Genomic DNA, 20,716 nt, shown 5'->3' with positions numbered 1-20,716 from the left:
TGCATGTACTCCTTTCATACCTTGTTGTCTGAAAAATATTTTAACAGGTGGATTGGCAATGATGCCTAACAGCAATTTGAACGCATAACTTTATTGGTATTTCAAGAGATAAGCACCAAGCTGTGTTTCCTTTGCCTGCAGTAACACAGAGGACTGGAGTTGTTATAGAAACTAACACACTTGCCAGAGAACCAGGCAGGAAACATGGTTACTGTATGGTGCCAGAGCATTCAGCCAGACCTGAGGAATTTGCCTATCTTCTGCCAACTCTTCTCATGGAACAGAAAAACAAAGTAGCATAAAACATGTCTCTCAGTGCTGGCACAGTCCTAGCAAGAATCCCTTGCCAGCCAAGGCTGTTTCCTTCCCTTAAAAAGGTGACCACCCTATTTTTTATCACTAAAATACATAGCTTTATTATATACACTGATTAGCAGATTCTTAGCTATTCCAGCCGTGCTAAGATGACAGAGTGACAAAGGTATTAAAGAGACCATACAGAATGAGAGCATTTTTTTTTTCCAACATTTGTAATGCACTGCCGAGGAGAGTAGATTGGCTATCATAACTGATCCCATCTTGCTCTGATGTTAAGCTTTTGAGTTAAACTGCTTAGTGTACGAAAGTTTGAGGTTGAACTGTTGGACTGCAAATAGAAATGGTGGAAATACCATTGTTTTAAGACACTAACAATTCAAATGAGCAAAGGTCTAGGCAAATAACCTATGGAATAGTGATCAGCTGGCCAGAGAACACCATTTATGATCTGCTATGGCTACTGTAAATCCAATTGGAGTAATTTTATGGTTGTGAATGTCAGTGAAAGAGATCAGAAATCTACAAGATTTTCCTGGAAAACCTATTTACATGTCAGAAATAAGAAAAACTAGGAAGAGTGTGTGATTTTGCAACTAGTAGTTACTTTAAAAAGAGGAGTTTACATGCCACCATTATATGTTTATTAAAAAAATTCCGAGGAATGTGTTTCAAAGAATGAGTAATATGGCATGCTCCGGGATATCCTGTTAATCCTTTGCAGAAAAAACTGTGGCTTCCCTCCACAGATACATACTTCAAAGCTTTGACTGAGATTCCTTCCATCTACTTTTAAGATATTCGAGTTACAAGCATATACACTTAAGTGTTCTGAATTTACTCTTTGCAGGAACCAGAGTTAGGTATCTCATTCAGGACACATTCAGACCTGGATTCAGATAGTTATTTGAACACTAGATGCCAGACAGAAAAGCAAAGGGAGAATTTGAGGAGGCATGCAGACACAGAATCATTACCAGAACAAGTCAGTTGAATGCTGAGAGCTGCTAACAATGTCATAAAACAAATGTATGCATCTTCCAGGGGGACTTTCCCAGAATAATTGCATGCTCTTGCCTAGTATTGCTTGGGAAGGCCACCCCAGAAGTTGACGGTTTACGGTAGTTGAAGTGGGATTAGCCTTCATGAAAGACTCAGGAATACTTTTTCTCAGTGAAAGTTTACAATAATATTTTAAAGACTCTCAACCAACACCCGTACTTAAGCTTTGAAAACAGATAATGCATTTTTAATGGGACTGCACATCTGACAAGGAATTTGACTAATTCCTCTGATAGCAGACAGCTTCCTCCCCATAATTCATCTCAAAAGGATCAAAAATCAAAACACTCCCTACCATCTTTGGAATGCCCCCCCCCACCCCCAGCCGCCTGGAAAGGATCAGATCAATTCCAGCAATTCAATGGCAAGAGAATAGAGCGACAGATACCTGACCTCCTCACAGTCTGTTCTACCAAAATAAGGGCTTGAGTCAAGAAGAGAAGCAGGCAAAAGCCCATTGGGCTGCTGACACTGAGCCCATTGTTCCACAGATACAGTTGGCAACCAGTGTTTTAGCTATCTGAGTGTTAAGCGTAGCTACCAAAATCTTCAGAGTTGTTTGAGTCAGACAATGTCTTTGCTCTGGTGAACTAACAGTTGTGACGCATTGGGAGGTGTCCAAATTCAAGGCGTTTTAAAAGGAAAAGCATGACAGTTTTCATTAGCTTTTTTATTATTTGCCCTAATGAGGATTTCCTACTCATAATAGTATGTTTTGCCATACACTAAAGCCTTTCTCCAAAGAAGGAGACAAGTCAGTACCCTCCATAATCACATGGCTGTGCCTTTAATGCCACTCGCAGCATAATCCTTTGTAGATGATCCACAGCACAAAACCTAGCAAGGTCTGTCAAGGCATTTTTACCATTTGTTCTGTTAAAAAACAAGAAAAAAAACCCTGAGGTATTAGGGTGCACTAATCTTTAGAAAGGTTAATTTATTCATAGAGATTTTGACAGAGATGTATGGCTAGGCTAGAGTCCCAGGCACTTCTTCCCAAGGGGAACTGCTAGTGCAGAGACGGCTTTCCTGACAAAAGAGAGAGGCTTCAGAAACAGACCCAAACTGCATTAACTTGGGGGCTCCCATGCATTTAGAGCACTTCTACTTTCTGCGACCAGCAACTGAAGCTTCTCCCGCTCCAACCAAACTTTAGCTGCCTGTTGATAAAGTAGGGAGGAACCCTGTCATCCTAGAGACCACGGTCCCATATGAACTGCAGACAGCAAAAGCAATCCTCTCTCTCACAAAAATAATAGGTAATGAACCTCTTTCCTCTTTTACAGTAGGCACCTCCCCTCTAAGCAAATTGAGAGCATGCTGCAAAACCATTTCAGAGTGGTGTAAGCTGATGTTAGCATGGGACAGACAGCACATGATGCTGTCTTGATGAAAGAGAGATCTGTTCTTTCAGATGTCTGTTCAGGCAGACCATGCTTCTGTTTGATTCTTCAGAACAATGTTTTGGATTTCTAGACAACATCTTGGATACTTGTTCTCAAACCAAAGTTTAGCAAAACTAAATGAAATTTATTTTTCTGGATATTTTGGGATCTCTTTTTCAAAATGCCAGATGATAAATCCATGGATGCTCCAATAGGAGACATCATGCTAAAATAAATTGTATCCTTGAAATTAAACACATCAGAAAGGAAGGGGGGGCATAACTTTAAGATATCTGATCAGGTCCTTTTTTTTCCCCTGGGAACAGAGTCTGCTCCATAACTGCACAAAGATCACTTACAGATTAGAATTTTTTTTACCTTTTTAAACTTAGGCAGAGAGGATGTGGCAGAAGCCAGCCAAATCTCTTGTCTCTGCAGAGGCCTCTGGGACCTGTCAGGACACTGTAGGAAGCCAGCCTGAGAACTGATTTGGTTGCTTCTTTTTAATTTGCTTGGGGTCTGTGCAATTAAAACTAAAGTTTTCACCAGCTGTAGAAGGATAGAGCTAATTTGTGACTGCCCTCCAATTTCTGCAGCAATTCTTCAATGTCAGGAATACCTGCATTGTTTCTTTCAAGCTCTTGACCCACAAAACAACTTAATCCTGCTGATAGTTAAGTGAACCATATCCCAGGCTGTACTAGTAAGAATGCAGCCAGCAGGTCCAGGAAAACAATCCTTTCCCTCTATTCCTATTGTGTCTGGAGCACTGTGTCCAGTTTGGAGCTCACCAGTTTAGGAAACACGTGGACAGACTGGAGCAAGGCCAGCCACAAGCCACCAAAAAGACAGGGGCTAGAACTTACAGGGAGAACCTGAGAGAGGTGAGTCTGTTCAGCATAGAGAAGAGAAAGCAAAGGGGGGACCTCATTGCTGATTACAACTACCTGATCAGAGGATACAGAGAAGATGGGGCCAGGCTCTTCTTGGAGGTGCATGGCAATAGGATGGGGGCAACTGACACAAGTTGGAAGATGGAAAATTCCAAATAGATATAAGGAAACCTTTCTTTGCCATGAGGGTAGTCAAATACTAGAACAGGTTGCCCTGAGAGGTTCTGGAGTCTCTATCCTTGGAGGTGTTCAAGACTCGACTCGATATAGCCCCGAGCAATCTGATCTAACTAGACCTGCCTTGAACAACAGGTTGGAATAGATGACCTCCAGAGATCCATTCCAACCAGTGTTCTGTAATTCTGTGATTTCTTTCAGTGGATGTCCAGTGAAGAGAGCCTGACATGCTGGACACACACTACAAGAAGTGACTCCCCACATCGCATTGAGAGTCAAGCACAGCTGGGAGTTCTGCATATTTTTCTTGTGCTGCAAAGAAGTGACCATTTGTTCCCACAAAGAAAGAGAGGGTTTTGCCTGAGCTGTCTGTGCACAGCACTTGGCTGGACAAGGATCTCAAACTACCAGAGCACAAACTACACCTGAATGAAGAGCTCATCTACCCTTAGAGAATCCACCTCCTCTTATAGTCATATGCATACAAATTAGTTTTTCCATCAGTATCTTATTATTTCCACTCATAACATCTCCCCCAGTGCTAAAATTAGAAATGGCTCATCTGCAGCTAGCCTTGTTTGGTCTCCTTGTTTTCACCTGCGTATCTAGCACTGCAAAGGACAAGGGACCAGCTTAGCTAGCGTGAGCCAAAAGCAATAAGGCTCTGCTGACCATAGCTAGTTAACTGCTAGTTTAGATTATTAACCTCTTGCACTTAATGAGAGTCCTGAGGCTGCTTAAGCCACAAGACTAAATTTCTCCTAACCACAAACATGGAATCCTCATTAATATGAATCTGAGACACTTTCCCAGGAAGAAATAATTTGTAGAATGTAGAATCTACCCAGAAGCAAACGATGCTGGATTTAGAAGCATGTTTGAAACTTCTGCAGTTCAGTTTAATTTGTCCCCAAGGAGAGGGAGGAAGGTCTGGATCAAGAAATGGATTTTTATTTTTAATTGCCAGGTGTCACCAGACCTTAACAAGAATGTTTTCTGATGTTTTCCCCAACACCCCCAAATACTTGTAATTATTTTCTGGGGAATTTTACTTGAAAAATGATCTATTTCTAACCGAATTTAAGTCTGTGTTATGCAAACAGTAACCCAGCTTGTTTGAAAGTAATCTGTACCCAAGGGCTAGCAGAGGAATAAAAATAAATAAAGTATGAGAGGTTTTACAAAACCACAGACACCACCAGGTTTTCCAGGTCTGAAGGAAGAAAATCTCATTCTGCAGACTCCCTTTTATATTTTTGTAAGTTAAATTTTTTAAGATGCATTACAACTGATATATGGATCAAGTTTCCCAACAATCAGCACCTGCTACCTCTGAAGCAGAATGTGGCAGCGTCTAGCAGCATATAGCAAACTAGTTGAGGACAGGAAGCAAAATTTATTGCATCAGTTTGAAACTACAAAAGGTAAGGGTTTAGCAACACGTGACTACTCATTTTCAGCTCAATTATTGATCTTACCACTACTCAGTGCAAAACCAACGTTCCAGGATTTCCTTCATGGCCACAAGTGATCAAGGCCCCTATATTTATACCGGATCCCAAAAATGACACAGCTTGTAATGCAGCTCTGGGTACGCTCTCTCATCTTGGCATCACCAACCCTATTCACCTGGTACCTGAGCTTCAGCAGTGGTTCCCCAGCCAAACCCTGGCCAGACCCCTTGTGACTGAGCCTGTGAAGCAGTGTAGGATCTGAGCAGAGATTGACAGGTGGCACACCTCCTCTGTGAGGTGCTTTAATCTCAGCAGGGTGCTCTAACACACAACAGCTTTGAAGTAAAAAGCGAGCCTTTCTCCCAGGTGGGATTATGCTGTAACAGAAACAGAGGGTTGCTTTCCCAATTGTTCTGTCCATTGTCTGAAATATGAATCCCCTGCCTCTAACCTCAAGCGCAGCGGTGCTAGGAGAAACCTGAAGACTACAGGAAGGTGGAGGCATTTCTCTGAAGTAAGACTGGATCTTAACCTTCTACTGCCAAGATAACACCCTGTGGGAAACTGTGGTTCAGAAACTCACATCCTCTGATAGAAACAACCCACCACAACTGCTTTAGAACCAACGTCCTGGAAAGCATCAGTGTGTAATGCATTATCCCCCGGTGTCTGAGCTACTGTGCTGGCAAAAGCTGTTCATAATGACAATCACATACCACCACCGCCGCCGCCCCCCCCCCCCGCCCCACACACACTGGTTTGCATTACAGAAAACATGGTACAACAGAAAGCCGATTTCTCTGTGCTGCAATTGGGTTTGGACTTATTCCAAGCAGTCACTATCTAACAATCTCCTTCCAGGAGTTCCCACTCACTTCTCCTGTATCAATCTACTTTTATGTTGGTATCTTGTTTTAATCTTTTCTTTCACATGGATGCGAGTGCAATACCAAGAGCAGATGTGGCTCATTTATGTGTATAGCAAGCCTCAGTCATAACACATTTAAAGAGCTTTCTCAGGTATGTTTGTTTGGCGTCTGTAACACATACACAGTGTTTTTCATTAGATTTATTTCTGGCAGGTGTAGTTGAAATTTGAAGGATCACTGGGGCAATTTTTGCTCTCTCTAATTTAACATCCTTTTTTGCAGTTTTAGTAGCAAAGAGATATATTTTTCAGAAATACAACATTCACGTGAAAATGTATTTTTTCTGTAAGAAATGGCTTTTTGACCAAAACAGGTATTTTAATTTTGATTTGCAAACTAATTATTTCATTATTGCTTGGCTTGGAGACGTGTTGGAATTCCCCAAAATACAGGAACACAAAAATTTCACCCAGTTCTACCCACAGGGTCTGTTCTCTTCTCAGGTACAGCAGAAATGGCCCCATCAGGTCAAATCTGAGCCAAGGAAGGCACAGAGGTAGCATGTACTACTGCCATCCGCACTGTACTACCTGTTCTGTGCATATGCAAAAAACGTTCTTCTGCAGTCTGTCGATAAGGAGCATTCCGCCAGCATGAAGTTCACTTCAAACCACACGTCGTGCAGCAGTGAATTTAAACAAGAACCCACAACACAATGGCAAGTAATAATGGACTATGCAGGTTTCATTCCTGCTGGTCATCACCAGCTCAAGTGACAAATAAATTCCACAGGCTTCCACCTCTTCCTGAAATACAAGAGCTTTCAGGGATCAGCAAGGATCAGGACAAGCCATCGAGTACCACCAAGGCATCTCAACAATGGGAGCTGCTCGGCTTTCCTCCGCTTCTGTGGACCACAAAGTATTGTCACCCTTACAGCCAGTTATCTCATTTAAACTGCTGCTGTATTTTTAAATGTCCTGCTGCAGTTGTCATTTTACTGTAAGTTGACCTCTTCTAGTGGAACTATATCAGACTTTCCCTCATTTATCGGATGGCAAAAGCTACTTCATGTCGTCATTTAAAATAAGTAGTTTTCACTAGCAAGGCATAAAATCCCCTTAGTGCAGTTCAGAATCTATGAGTACCTTAATATGCAAATAATCACAAGCATGGTGCAAACCCCTTTCTGACCATTCAGATATTGGGGGGCCCAAAGACTGATTTTTACAGCATTTTTCCTTCCTTTTGACCTTCTCTTGCTGATGTATCTGATCAGTTACATCAGGAAAAGACTGTCTCCTATTGCCTCATAAAGAATTAACTTTTACGAGCACGAAACAACCATTTCTTCTACAGGTTCCTTCTACCTGTGCATAGTATTGATTTTGAAGTTATCTCTTAAAGAGCTCCATTTTGTGTAGAAGACAGGTTGGTGATATTTTTATTACTTTTGAAAACATACATAAAACCTACAAAGAAACATCACAGAAAGACAAAAGATACAGCCTACTGCAATACGCTTAGCAATTTTACATCTCACCGTCAGTCTACCACTTCCTGCCAGAGATTACAGGGTATGAACAACCACTACTCACCGCATTTAACAAATTCCACTGAACATACCGTGGCCTGACTCCCAGCCAACATGGGCTCTGACACCACAGCTCTGATACCTCCCTCCGACGTTTTTTCCTTCTCTGAATAGCATAGGCAATGATGCTGGGGACTCATTTTGGCCTGTATGTCTGACTAACAATTCTGATACCTCTATGATTTTTGCTAGGTGGTTTTTTTTTTTTTTTTTTGGGGAGGGGGTGTTTTGGGGTTTGGTGTTTGGGTTTTGGTTTTTTTTTTTTTTTGACATTTTACACAGGACAGATGTTGTCACCAAGGCTGCTCTTGTAAACAAGATATGGAGATGGTCTGGATTGGGTTACCTTGGTAAAATAGTTTAAAATAAATAAAAGGATGGTTGGTCTCTCTCGGATGAATTAGCTTGATTGGAACTGTCAGATTAAAAAGGCCTAAATAAACAGAGTTGTGCATCTATCCTTAATGGAGTTAAGGACCCAGGACAAGTAGTAAAGATACACAAAATGAAAGCCTAAATGACGGAATTCATCCCTGCGCAGACACAGCTGATATGTATGTAAGCATCTCCTAAACCCCAGTCTAAAGAGGGTCTTGGATTTACAGAGACCATGGATTTAGTTCACAACACCCACTAAAAGCTGTGCTGATTCCTTTTCCCTGCTAATAAATAATTTCATAGCAACATAAAAACATGAGTCAAGGACCATCATTGCTTCCTGTAATTTCAGGAAGCTCCTGGCCCAGGGTAAGATGGGATGTCGCTCAACCAATCCAAAGCACAGTTTGTGAATTTAAGTCCTTAAAAATCAAAGCTGTTACACTACTCTGTCTCCTTCCACAGGATTACCTACGTTCTAGTCTATTCACAGTGCTCTTGCATAGGCTCTCCCTTCCACTTCTGTGCCATAACAAATTCTTCACTGGCTGCTCTGAACTGCTGAGCCATTTTTGATATCGTGTAGCAGACAAGTCCTGGCATGGAGGCATATCAATGTCAGTGATGGATGAGTCTTCCTGTATAAAACTTTCTCATGATGTTGCATAGTTATTTCAGGATGAAAGATATGTGAGTGTAGATGTTTGCAGCTTTTCAGAAGGAAATCTAAAATTCAACAGAGCATTACCCTCCAACTCCTACCGGTACATTTAAAAGACTCATAGTAACTGTGTTACTGTGGTGCAATAGCAAAACACTGATAATTAAAGACTGACTCTTTTCACAGTAGTAACCTTTTTTACATTTACCACCTTGAGCTGTTCAGATTGAAATTTTCAAAGTCTGTCTCAGACTGAGTTTTTCCCCCCAAAATAAAAATCTAAAATAGCTCATCTGTGGGTTGCTTTGTTTGTACACAAATAAATGTAAAGAAAAGCATATTGTTTTGCCATGCTAAATATAATCTATAAAAGACATGGTCAAAAACATCTAGGAGGTTTAGATTTCAAGTTATTAGAAATTAGTGGATACTGTGACTCTCTCCCAGTTAACAGCTATGAATACAGCACAGAAACAGAGGTACCTACACAAAGAATTTGGCCCACAGCAAACATATATTATTGTAAAGTTGTCTAGAAAATAGATGCTGTTCAGACCAGAAATTACCTTAAATGACTGTTGAGTTGACTGGGTTACAATATTTTAAGGATCATAAAAATAAATATAGTTGTCCAAACAGTGAGATGCAGTGTATTGCCAAGTAAAACACCACTGCATGAAGGGGTGCTTACCCTGTGTAGCACTGGGCTGCCTGTAAACTACAAGAACCAGGATGAAGTGACTCTTTGTTCGGTCTGTGTGTTTAAAAATTGACGAGTGCTCCGTGGTATCAATCATGCCTGTCAGACAGCACAAGTGCAGATCTGTTACACTTAAAGGGTTGTCAAACGAGACATGATTTAATTTGTCATTTTTTTCTCTCTCTTAGTGCAGCATGCACGTGCTCTTCATTACTCTTCATCATCAGGAAAATGAATACATTTTTTGTATAATTTTTTTTCTCCGAGAGGGTGGAGGGATGGTTGTTTACCAATGACCCAGCACTTGTGAAGAGATCATAAGCAGCTGTTCCCTACATGCCCTCACGATCCGAGAATTTAACTAAAGCCGTGGGAGGAGTGGGACAGGAGAAGGGGCTATTTGGTCCATTTTTTCAATAGACAAAGGCCCCAGTCCCACACAGCTCTGCAAAAAGACTGCAGGAACAGAGTCTTTGGAGCTTGTCCTGCATTCTATTTCTTCATTAAATTTTCCTCTTCAAACTTTGCTAGAAAATGTTAACATGGTATCTTCACGTTATGTTTTTGGGAGCACAATTGTCAGGGAGTTTTGCCCACTTCAGGACTTCAAGATTTAATTAAAAAACTTTCTGATTTCTATAACTCTGTGAGCATGGTTTATTTTATTCTTGGGAGAAGCTTTACCTGTTGTCATAATCCAGGAAGTAAAGCAGATGTACGAAATATCAGAATGTTGTGGAAAAAGATTAACTCATTTGTTTCACAGTTCATGTGGGATTTTTTCTATTTAAGATAAAGAATGAATAGTAAAGGAGAAAAGAAACAACATAAGGAGAAATAGATTGCAATAGGAGAAAGAAATATTACCTATTGATAAGTATACTTTTCAAATTGGTGGGAATCCTGAAGCTACATCCCCAAAAGAGCTTTTAGATACCTGTGAGTGCAGTTACACTTTTTCCCTTCAAAAACAAGTCTAAACTAATAAAAATGTTCTTAACTCTGGGCAGAATTCCAAATACTTCTTGAACCAGGTAAATTCCTGCTGCTCTTAGGGGGAGCTGATGTCCCAGAATTGTCCAAGGATGCCACAGTTTGGCCTAATATGTAATAATGCTTTCACAGTATAAAGCTTTGTTTTATCCGAAATTGAGAACCTTCTCAAAAGCACTCAGCAGAACCAAGGCTGTGTAGTGCTTGTCTTCAGGCACTTCATAGATAGGCGTTTCCCCTGTTTATAGATGAGAAAACTAGAGCATCTCTAGAATAAGTGAATGTCATAGGTCAGTTGTTCAACCTGTAAAATGGACTAAAACTCTGGAACAACACTGCCAAAGAAAGTAAATAAATCTACTTCAAATGAGACTGGAACACCCTGATCCTGGGTCATAAGCCATTGTCTAAGCTTGGGACTGCAGGTGAGATCCAGCTGCATCTTTCAATTAACATTTCATTCATCGCAAGAAGTCGGATAGGAAAGTCTAAAAAACATGCCTTTTTTACTTTTAATGACACCTCTCTTTCTCTGCCATAAACAATCTGTCTGCCTTCTGCAGACACGTTTCTCATGCAGCCAGGACTAGGCCAGCTCAAAAGTAGCTGTCATGAGAAACTCCTTCCAAACACAACAATGACAGTCCTGTCTCACATGAAGGAGAGTCCAAACTGAAGTCTTACTTATTCTAGCACTTCCTATGGAAAGATTTTACAGGTCCCCAATGAAAGTGAGCTTGAATTAAGTACAGTGCTAAACTGGTAAATCTCTGCCATGTTCCATCATGGTATATCAGCAAGGCCATTTTCTGAAATGCTTCTAACATATGAACCTAGCAATAGAGCATTGGAAATTATAAAGTAGCAACTGTCAACAAGTTTCTTCATATTTTACCTGGAGATCCTTAGGTAGCACTTAGGTCCACAAAGCAGTAGATGCCACCTGTAGTATAATTCAGGACTGGGGGACAGAAATTACATAGTGAGTAGCAGAGTGAGTCAACTAAACTTTACAGAATGTCCATGCACTGATGCCCACTTTGAGTACCTGGAAGTTTTAAAGGACAGTCTTGGTTCAATGCCAGTCTTAGTGGCAATGAGTACTGTTAGGACGGAAACACTTGCAAGGATTAGGGTCAAAATCAGGGCTTTCAAGGTGGAAAGGTACATTTTACAATCCTGAGAAGAAAAGGTATCCAAGTGGAGGGGCCTGGGCAGAATATGATATGTGGTTTAGCTGAAGCAAAAAAGTGGAGCTGAAGGAGGTAAAACATAAGCAGAACTAAAAACATGAAAGAATATGAGTGGTTAAACATTGGAACAGGCTGCCCAGGGAATTGGTTGAGTCCCCATCCCTGGAGGTATTTAAGAGACGTGTAGATGAGGCGCTTAGGGACATGGTTTAGTGGGCATGGTGGTGTTGGGTTGACGGTTGGTATCGATGATCTTAGAGGTCTCTTCCAACCTTAATGATTCTATGAATATCCTGAACTGAAAAAAAAAAAAAAAACAAACAACCCAACAGAACTCGATATTCAGCACCTTGAAACATGTTTTCAATTTGTTTAAAAGAACAATTAAAACATGAAGAAAACTGAAATTGTAGGGAACACCTTTTTTTTTTTTTTTTTTACATAAGGACATTTTTCCCATAGCAAATAAACATAAGATTTTAGAAAAAGGAATTTGAAAAGTTGAAGAAGGATGCTTTCAAGACTTCCTTGAAGACCTCTGCTCATTTTTGTCCTAACAACAATTGAAATGCGAGGGAAAAACCATTCTTCAAAAACAGTAGAAAGCACTTGAGAATATTAAAGTGTTTCTCTCCCAGTTCATTTAAAGAAAACAGCAAGGTCTGACAGATTTCCCATTCTGGCACAAAATGAGCTATTGTTCCTTTAAAATGTATTTAAGTTACTCTTTATTTCTCTTGAACATATCGCAAGGTGAATGCAAATCTTTTAGAGACAGACACCTAAATAACTACAATGAAACATAACTTACTTATTCCGATCCTCCTATGATCCACAGTGATCTGAAGTGATCATTGTGCACTGTGCAAAAGGAATCCTTCCTGCAGAGCACACAATTAACTTGTAGATTTTTTTTTCCTCTCCAAATAACTTTCGTGTCAGAGACATAGGTAGATTTAGTCAAGGATTAGGCATGTTCTGTAAGTGTTACCTAGTTAGACTGTATTCCTGTTAGCAGTGCATTAAGAGTCTCAAATTCCTAATATCTAAGAAAGCCAGAGAAGGTATTTTTGTACCTGCATGATTTTGATATGTTCAAAGAACCATTTAATACTGTAGGATGGCTAAAATGTTTTCATACCAATATCCCACTTGGAAACCCAGTCAGAATCCTGGACCTTGAAGGATGGGAATAGGAGTGAGAGATGAAGAGTTGCCTTATTGGCTAGTAATGTTGCTTTTCTCTCTTTCATCCTGTCTTACTTGAGGCATAGACATTTTTCTGCTACAGCCCTTCGAGCGTCTATCACAATGCTGTCTCAGATGGTTTTTCCTGACTGTATTTTAATACCGAAAAATGTAACCAGGATGTGAGGGGACCAACTAGGATAATTGTATCCCTCACTGTAAAGGAACCTATATAATATACATTAAGCTCATGCAAGTCAAATAATAGCAATCCAAAGTCTTTTCCTATGCCACAAGCCACAGAGCAGCGCCCAATGCCCAAAAACTAACTATTCCTTCTAAAGGACTAGCACTAAAAGAGAGAAGAGGAAAACCCAAGCACACTGCTAACATCTGCAGATCCTACAAAAAGCAGGGAATTTATTTCATTTGATGACTGTTACAAGTGAAATGTCATCAATCCATAGAGGAAGACAAAACCAAATACAAGGGCAAACCATTCAGCTGTAGCCTTAAATTTGGCCTGAACTATACCATTTCCAAGCATCCCATCTGCAGGAGACCAGATACGCGATTCCACTAACCAACAACTTAATAGAGCATTTCAGAATTGATATTCCTAGAGTAGCCAACAACAGCAGTGGGGAAGCAAAAGGACAGTAGGCCTTAAGCACATGCTTGATGGTTTTTCTGAACTGAGTCCCAAATCCTGCTTTACCTATTAATGTGAATAGCCCTATTGAATTCAATTGGACTGCTTATGGGAATATGGATAAAAAACTTTGGCTCTACTTTGGTAAACTAAACTTCAGGAACAGTCTGAGTATACCATAACAAAGACCCTAAAGCCAGCAAGCATCATAAAAGGAGCTTATTTCATTACTAAATCAATTTATAAGTATAAACATAGAGTTATCTGACTAAAATATGGATATTGCCTATTTGAAATACTGCACCTCAAACTTACTCAATGTCACCAATAGGCATCCCTTAAGGAAGCAGGCAGCATGCTGCCTTTGGATGCCCCAACTATAAATCAAGAGATTTCCTGAAGTCTGCCTGGAATAGTGGAGAGTAGCCAAAATTACATGAAGTGCTATTTGTGTGCTATTAGTTGTGGGGTGGGAGGGGGAGGAGTGTGGGAAGGAAAAAGGGGAAGAAGGAAAACCACTTTCTTAATAGTTCCTACAATGTTTGGAAAACATTCATTCATAGCATCCATTTATCAGGCTTCCATGTAATAACTCCAGGCCAAAAAAAAAAAAAGAAGAAGAAAAAAAAGGCAGCCTGAAGGGGAGGTAGGTGGGGAGAGGAAATCAGGGATACTAGGTTTTAATGGGGAGAAATTGGAATGTTGTCAATGTTTCCATTTAAAAGACATATCGTAATTACAAAGTAATGTTTGTGTCTAGGTGCCATTTAGAGGTAGCAGATGATGTCAATTTGTTCTGCTCAGCGGTTTTATATCTGAACAATAGTCCAGTCTTAGACAGAACTTTTAAGATTTTACATTTGGTCAACTGCAGCCTCCTGCACCCCAGATGCATTCGTATTCACTTAAAAAAAGTCCACGGTGTCATTCTGATAGCTGGAAAAACCTGGCAGATGTGAAGGCCAGGTCCTGCGGCAGATGTGGCACAGCAAAGCACAGGATCCTCAGAGCCACCTCCGAGCTGTAGATGGAGCGTTCCCAGGTTCTGTGCTAAGCAGCACCGTTCTAAGAAAGGGATGCCACGACATGTTGATAAGGTGTGTGTATTAAACAAGGGATATTTATGAAAGAAAACAGCCACCACTGCAACCGCAGTGCTCCACAGTCTGAGTTCCAGCTTTGTAGCTTGTTCTCGCTAGTGACCGAAACATTGCAGTCATCTAGTGGCCGGGTGGGATCCTACAAGGGAGTGTTCCCATTTTCTAACGTGACAAATGAAAAGGTACTGAGCAATTAGCCCCCAGTATCTAATTTCATCATGAATTTGAAAAATGCAGCAGGAACCAAGAAATTGAAATGAAACAATGTGTGTATGTGAAGCCGAAGACAGAGGATGGTAGCAAGCCATTATTAGAGCATTAGAGCTGTCATGAGTGACCTCCCCTGCTGAGTATCGATATTAGCTTAAATGCAAAAATTTTGCATCAACTGTCATCTGCAAGAAAGACAGATCTCAATGCAGCTAGAGCACAAATTCTTTTTCTCATATTTTAGCAGATCACGTTCATGGTTGTCTTTTGATGTTTCTAGCTGAGAGAACATTTTCATAAAACAAAACAAAAAAAATCTCTTTGGGAATCCCTGTTGGTGCGATGTTTTTGATTAGTGCTAATGTTTTTCTGGCTGGCTGTGAAAATGCATTTAACTATAATTGACTAGGCATTGTAATTCCAAAGCTTTATGAAACAAAAATCCACAGAGTGACAATCTGATACAGAAATCTGGCAAAAGATGATGTATCTTGCCCCTCAGAGACAAGTTTAATGGAATAAAAATATTGATCTAATATAGAAAGATTGGATATACATTTTCCTATAGCCTTCAGTATTATCAAGGGGGTAGGGGAGAAAATTCTTAACATGGAAACCTATTCATATTTGGAATAGATTCCTCTTAAAGGAAATGGTGTAATTGTAATTTCAGCGCTCACTGCACTGAAAACCAGACAAAGCACTGAAGACTATACCACAGAGAGGAACTCTGCACTGGCTGACGACACAAGCCCATCTTCCCCAATTCCAATTTCCATGATTCCACAATTTCCTTTTTCACTGAAACTGGAAGCAGGGGAGGGAGAGGCAGGAGGAGGAAAGCAACAGAATTTCCTCACTAGGATCACAATTACACTAGTGCTGTATTCAGCCAGTCAGAGATGGACTAAAATACCATTTGCCATTTCCTGAAGAGCTCCTTTTTATGGTAGCCATAAGGAAACCATGCATTTTCTCTACTCAACCTCAGAACTGGAGAATGCAAGCCTGGTTGATTATCATTCTGTAAATTTCAGAGAGTATTTTTAAATAATGCTCTTAATTGCATCTTCTTGTGGGAAAAACAAATCTGTCAAGAGAACAGACTCTTTAATTTGTGAAACAAGGAGCTCAGCTGTACGGTAGTAACAATGACACCATCAATTTGGTTCTAATAGTTGATATTAAACTGAAAGGGGGTCACGGAGATGAAGCATAGCACTGACTAGATGGCACCAGGCAACTGTCCACTGCTCTCCCTTCTGGTTCATTTTAATCACAGAAAAAGTTGTGGATGATTTCTCCCTCTTTACAGGGTTGGTTTTTTGTTTTTTTTTTTTTTTTTGGGGGGGGAGACTGGAAAAAAAGAACAACCCAAAAGAACACTGCGGATAAAGAAAAAAATCGCAGCATCGAATCAATTAATGCAAGTTCTTCCTAACTTCCATGCAAGCTTTGCCTTCAATTAGCATGATCTCACTGAACCCTCTTGTGTAGGCCTGGAGCAAAAGCAATGGAAACTTTCTCCCTTCTTGTTTTAATCTTTCACCAAGTCCTGACTTTCGCCTCCAGCCCGTCTAATTGAAACTAATCTTCGCGGGCGAGGCCTGTCTCTTTCCCTTAATCCCTCTCTAAGGAAGCTCACATGGTCCCAATTACAGCCACACCGGCCCCTTTTATTCCCCTCCTCGTCTCCTTCTGCCAGTTTCATTTTTTGAAAGTTTGCATTATTAACTCCATGCTTGCGAGTTCCTGTCTGTCACGGGGGCCTAGAGATGTTATCACTGGTTGCCGATGTATAAGGTTACCATGAAAGCATTTTATGGATTACATTTTGCAAAAAGGCGATAGAGGGCATGATAGCTAGCACAGTGGCGAGCTTTATAGGAGTTTATATCTGCAATAAATGAGAGGCCAAGGAAGTGTTTATCTTGGACTTAAGTGTATACCTGCTTAGTTATCTGGAGGCAGAGACAATAACAGCTAAGAAGGGATCGCTAACATTTACTACAAGGGTTTCACAGAGATGCTTATGAGATGGGCTGCTACCCTGGGAGGAAAGCAGGCCACAGAGACACAACCAAGGAGCCCAGCTGAAGAATGTGTTTAACATTACAGAGTTAATGAGGTTATATGAAGGCAAGGATAGCACTCACTGGTTCCCAAGCTGGCTCCTAATCCCAAGTCAAAATCTTGCCCACTAATACTGAAGCTCAAACAATTTATTAAAAATAGACAATTTTCTTTCTCTTCCCTTTTTTTCTTTTTTTTTTTCTTTTTTTTTTATACTTCCTTCTCATAACTTTCTGAGTCCCAGGCAATAGCTTCTGTGTTCCTTCAGTGCCATGATTTATTGCTTGCTTATACAGTTTCTGGTTCAAAGCTAGGTGCATAAATCAATCACGGTGGTTGCTCCCCTGAATACATTCATTTGAACTTCTCTGTTGTAGCCCTGAGAAAGGCTGCTCAGCACCACCACAGCGACCTCCCTCCTTTCCATCCCCAAAGTTCACTCTGGATTTCTTTGAGCACTAGCACATGCATCCCAAAATGACCCTCCCAACCTCATCTTCCTTCTTCAGCAGAACAGCAGACAAGAGAAGAGAGTCTTCCTCCATCACACCGGCAATGCAGATGGTATCAGTACTGGGCTAGCTGATGATAAGCAAATGAAGGGAAGACAGGTGCAATCGCATTAAACAGTAGCTAAGGTCTTAATAATCACCACTGGTTCTACGATTTAGGCTATAAGCAACCAAAACCACCAACTGCTGCCAGGAACCAGAAGCTGGAGCAGATGTTCACATCACCAAAATATAGCTCAACTCTGGAACCACAAACCTGCCCATTTCTCTTTCAAGGTGGATGGCAGTTGAAGTCTTGCCTTTCTGTAGTGGAAGAACACAGCACCGCAACCACCTAGGATATTCAGTTGCCTAAATAAAGTAGTATTTCCTCATACTGTTTCATTTCCCTTTGGAGAGGAAGGAAAAGCGAGGGGAAGAATCACACGTGGCAGATGCGAATGACACCTCTTCAAGGGGAGGTTATACCACAGTGTATACCCAGCTCAGCTGTTTTAGCCCACGCATCCCCCTGGGATTCTTCTACAGCTCACAGGAGAGGCTCCTTTTCCTTGTTCTCAGCCATCCCAGTTAGGGTACCAAAATTACAAGGTACTTTATATGGTCCTGGAAAGGGTGAATGCTGCAAGAGTTCTGGAGTTTAGCTCTATAGATGAGATTTTTTTTTTTCCCCCAAGAACATCTCAAAATATGGAAAACACTGATGCAACTAAATGTGCTAAAAACTAGAAATCTAGAAATTCCTGAATACTTGAAAAAACCCTTATCACTTCTGTCAATCAAAATGTCTGTTCTATATTTCAAAGCATTTCATTTTTAGACATTTTGAAAATTTTTTAAGTATCTTTACTTCAGTTCACTGAAGTTTGAAAGCAAAAAGTCATTTAAACCAGAAAGATGACAATTACATTTTTTAAAATGTCAAAATAACATATTTTGACAAACTCAAAGCATTTTTCCAAAACACAATCCAAGTCAAGGATTTGTCAGAAACCTTTCCCACAAGGAAAAACTGGCATTTTAAGGAAGAAATAATAACTTGCACATCTGGATAATGAATTCTTGGCCAACACTAACTCATGAACTGTGGTCTAGTTAGCAGCAGTTCTACCTGTAGAACTGTAACAGACTCATAGTTAGATCCTCAAGGAATCAGCCACAGAGTAGACACTATAGCTATTTCAGTTACTCTTGCGTGAAGCCTGCTCACACTTTGGCTTTAAGTGCTCCTAATCTTTCTTTATAATGGAAATACAATATGTGCTTTTCTCCAGTGTTTTTTTCAGTATGGAAATCTTCATGACTCACTTGTCATTATTTCAGTGTCTTTCATAAGACACTTTTAATAAATGCCTGAAAATCTCACCCTTCATTAACAAAAATGTTTCTGCCTTCTACAGTTGAGAGTCAAGCTTGGAAATCCCTCCCCCCTAAGTTTAGAATGATAAGTTGATACAATAATGAAATAATTGAGCTTGGTTTAAGTCTAGCTGCTAGAGGTGCTGCGTTAGTCTGGTGCAATATTTTTAAAGTGTGTACTACTAATACAGGTTTTATAAAAAGAAAATACCTCAATACACACTTACATATGTATGCATGCATGTGATTCTTGCTGTCTCTTTTCTTTCTCCTGGGAGATTATATCGTCTTTGAATACATTTATGCCCACCTCCTTTTTGGCCTAGAAAGCATAGTCAGCAAGAAACTTTACATTGCAACCTCTGGTTTGCTGCTGAATTTTTCACATGCGAGCTGAGAAGTAAAAACTCATAGCACAACATCATAATTTTATGGCACGGCAAGAATAGGTCATTCTTTTCCTTTGCCTGTGATATTTATGAGGACTTCGAGAATGATTAACTGAGGGGGATGGTGGAAATGAATCCTTCTAAACAGTGAAGCTTTGGATTCTCCAACCAAACGAATGGCTTTTATTCCAGATTTATGATCTTCTCACAGCCTGGCTGTGATGAGTAATAACCTATCTTCACACTATTAAAGAATTTATTATGACTATTTATCACCAAAGTAACGTAACAAGATTTGAAGAGGTACACAATAATGCTAGGAGAGCAGCCAACATTGTCTTAGCTGTTGACTTGCCCAAATACCGTATAGCTAAAGTGGGGCTAGCAAAGGAGGGTGTCTGCTTCTGAGCACATGCTCAGAGGGGAAAGTATTATGGGAGAGTGTGCGGCTGGGTAGGAGAAAGTCCAGAGTCCAAAGAGGTATGCATACAAGGGGAATATCCCCAAGGGGAGGAGGGACAGAGAATATAACTGTGTGCACATACACATCTGTTTTTCCCCTCTTTTTTCCAGGCTCAATGATGGGGAGGGAAATAGATCTACAAGGTGATATCTAAGTATGTAGGCTAACGAGGCTATTTCCAATGGAGAATGAACCCCTCTAATGGCTGACTAAATGAGACCCTAGAGATGTTGCCCACAGCAGAAAGAACTTCTAGAAAACAGAAAAGTGACGCTGAGTGAATGGTGAGTACTCTGGATCTGAGGGATGCTCTCTGAGGATGTCCCAGGAGCCATACAACATTCTTCATACCACTAACTTTGAATTCTCCAGTTTTCAGTTGTAAAACTATCAGAATTACAGCTGCCTTTGAGACTTTTCAGGTTGGTAATGTAGCTTGAGCCCAGCACGTAAGATAAAAATCCACAGCATTTCCGCCCCTTTGCTAGCTTTGAACCAAGCACTAACACCCTAGCTGACCTCAGTGCCAGCTACCAGAAAGTGTCATAGAGGAGTTTCAAAATTCGCTCCATCACATGAGCTAACTGCTGAAAATATCGCTCCTGAAAGAAACATCGTCCAGCAGAGCAAGTCATCTAGTTACAGGAGACTACAGCCCCTCCTGTTAGGTAAGTTTTCTTCTTTGCAGTGGGTTACATACTGATGGCAGCTCTACACGTGGAATCAGGAGCAATAGTGGATTGCCTCCAGAGTCTCGGCATATAAGCGAGATCAGGCCGTTCCACTTTTGAAGCAGGCTGTCAGTAAATGTCATATTTTATTTTGCTTCCGACAGACAAATATGGCAACACACGCTTTGTTAGCAGGCCAAAAGAATTATAAGTGTATTTTGCTGAAAGCAATGTTGATTTGGATGTAGCCTAACATTGCTTGTAAAACTGAATTATATTGAATTTGTTCTAAACAGCTGTGACGTTAGGATCCTTACACACACACACACACTCTGCTGACTATAGTAAAACTGCAATTGATGCTCAGGGGAAAGGCAGCTCCTCTCAAAAGCACAGGAAGTCTCTATCCACTCTGTCCAGGCCTC

The sequence above is a fragment of the Aptenodytes patagonicus genome, chromosome 19, assembly GCF_965638725.1.
Source record: "Aptenodytes patagonicus chromosome 19, bAptPat1.pri.cur, whole genome shotgun sequence".
Classification (NCBI taxonomy): Eukaryota; Metazoa; Chordata; class Aves; order Sphenisciformes; family Spheniscidae; genus Aptenodytes; species Aptenodytes patagonicus.
The sequence above is the reverse complement of the archived record's forward strand: the minus strand, read 5'-3'. Positions refer to the sequence as shown.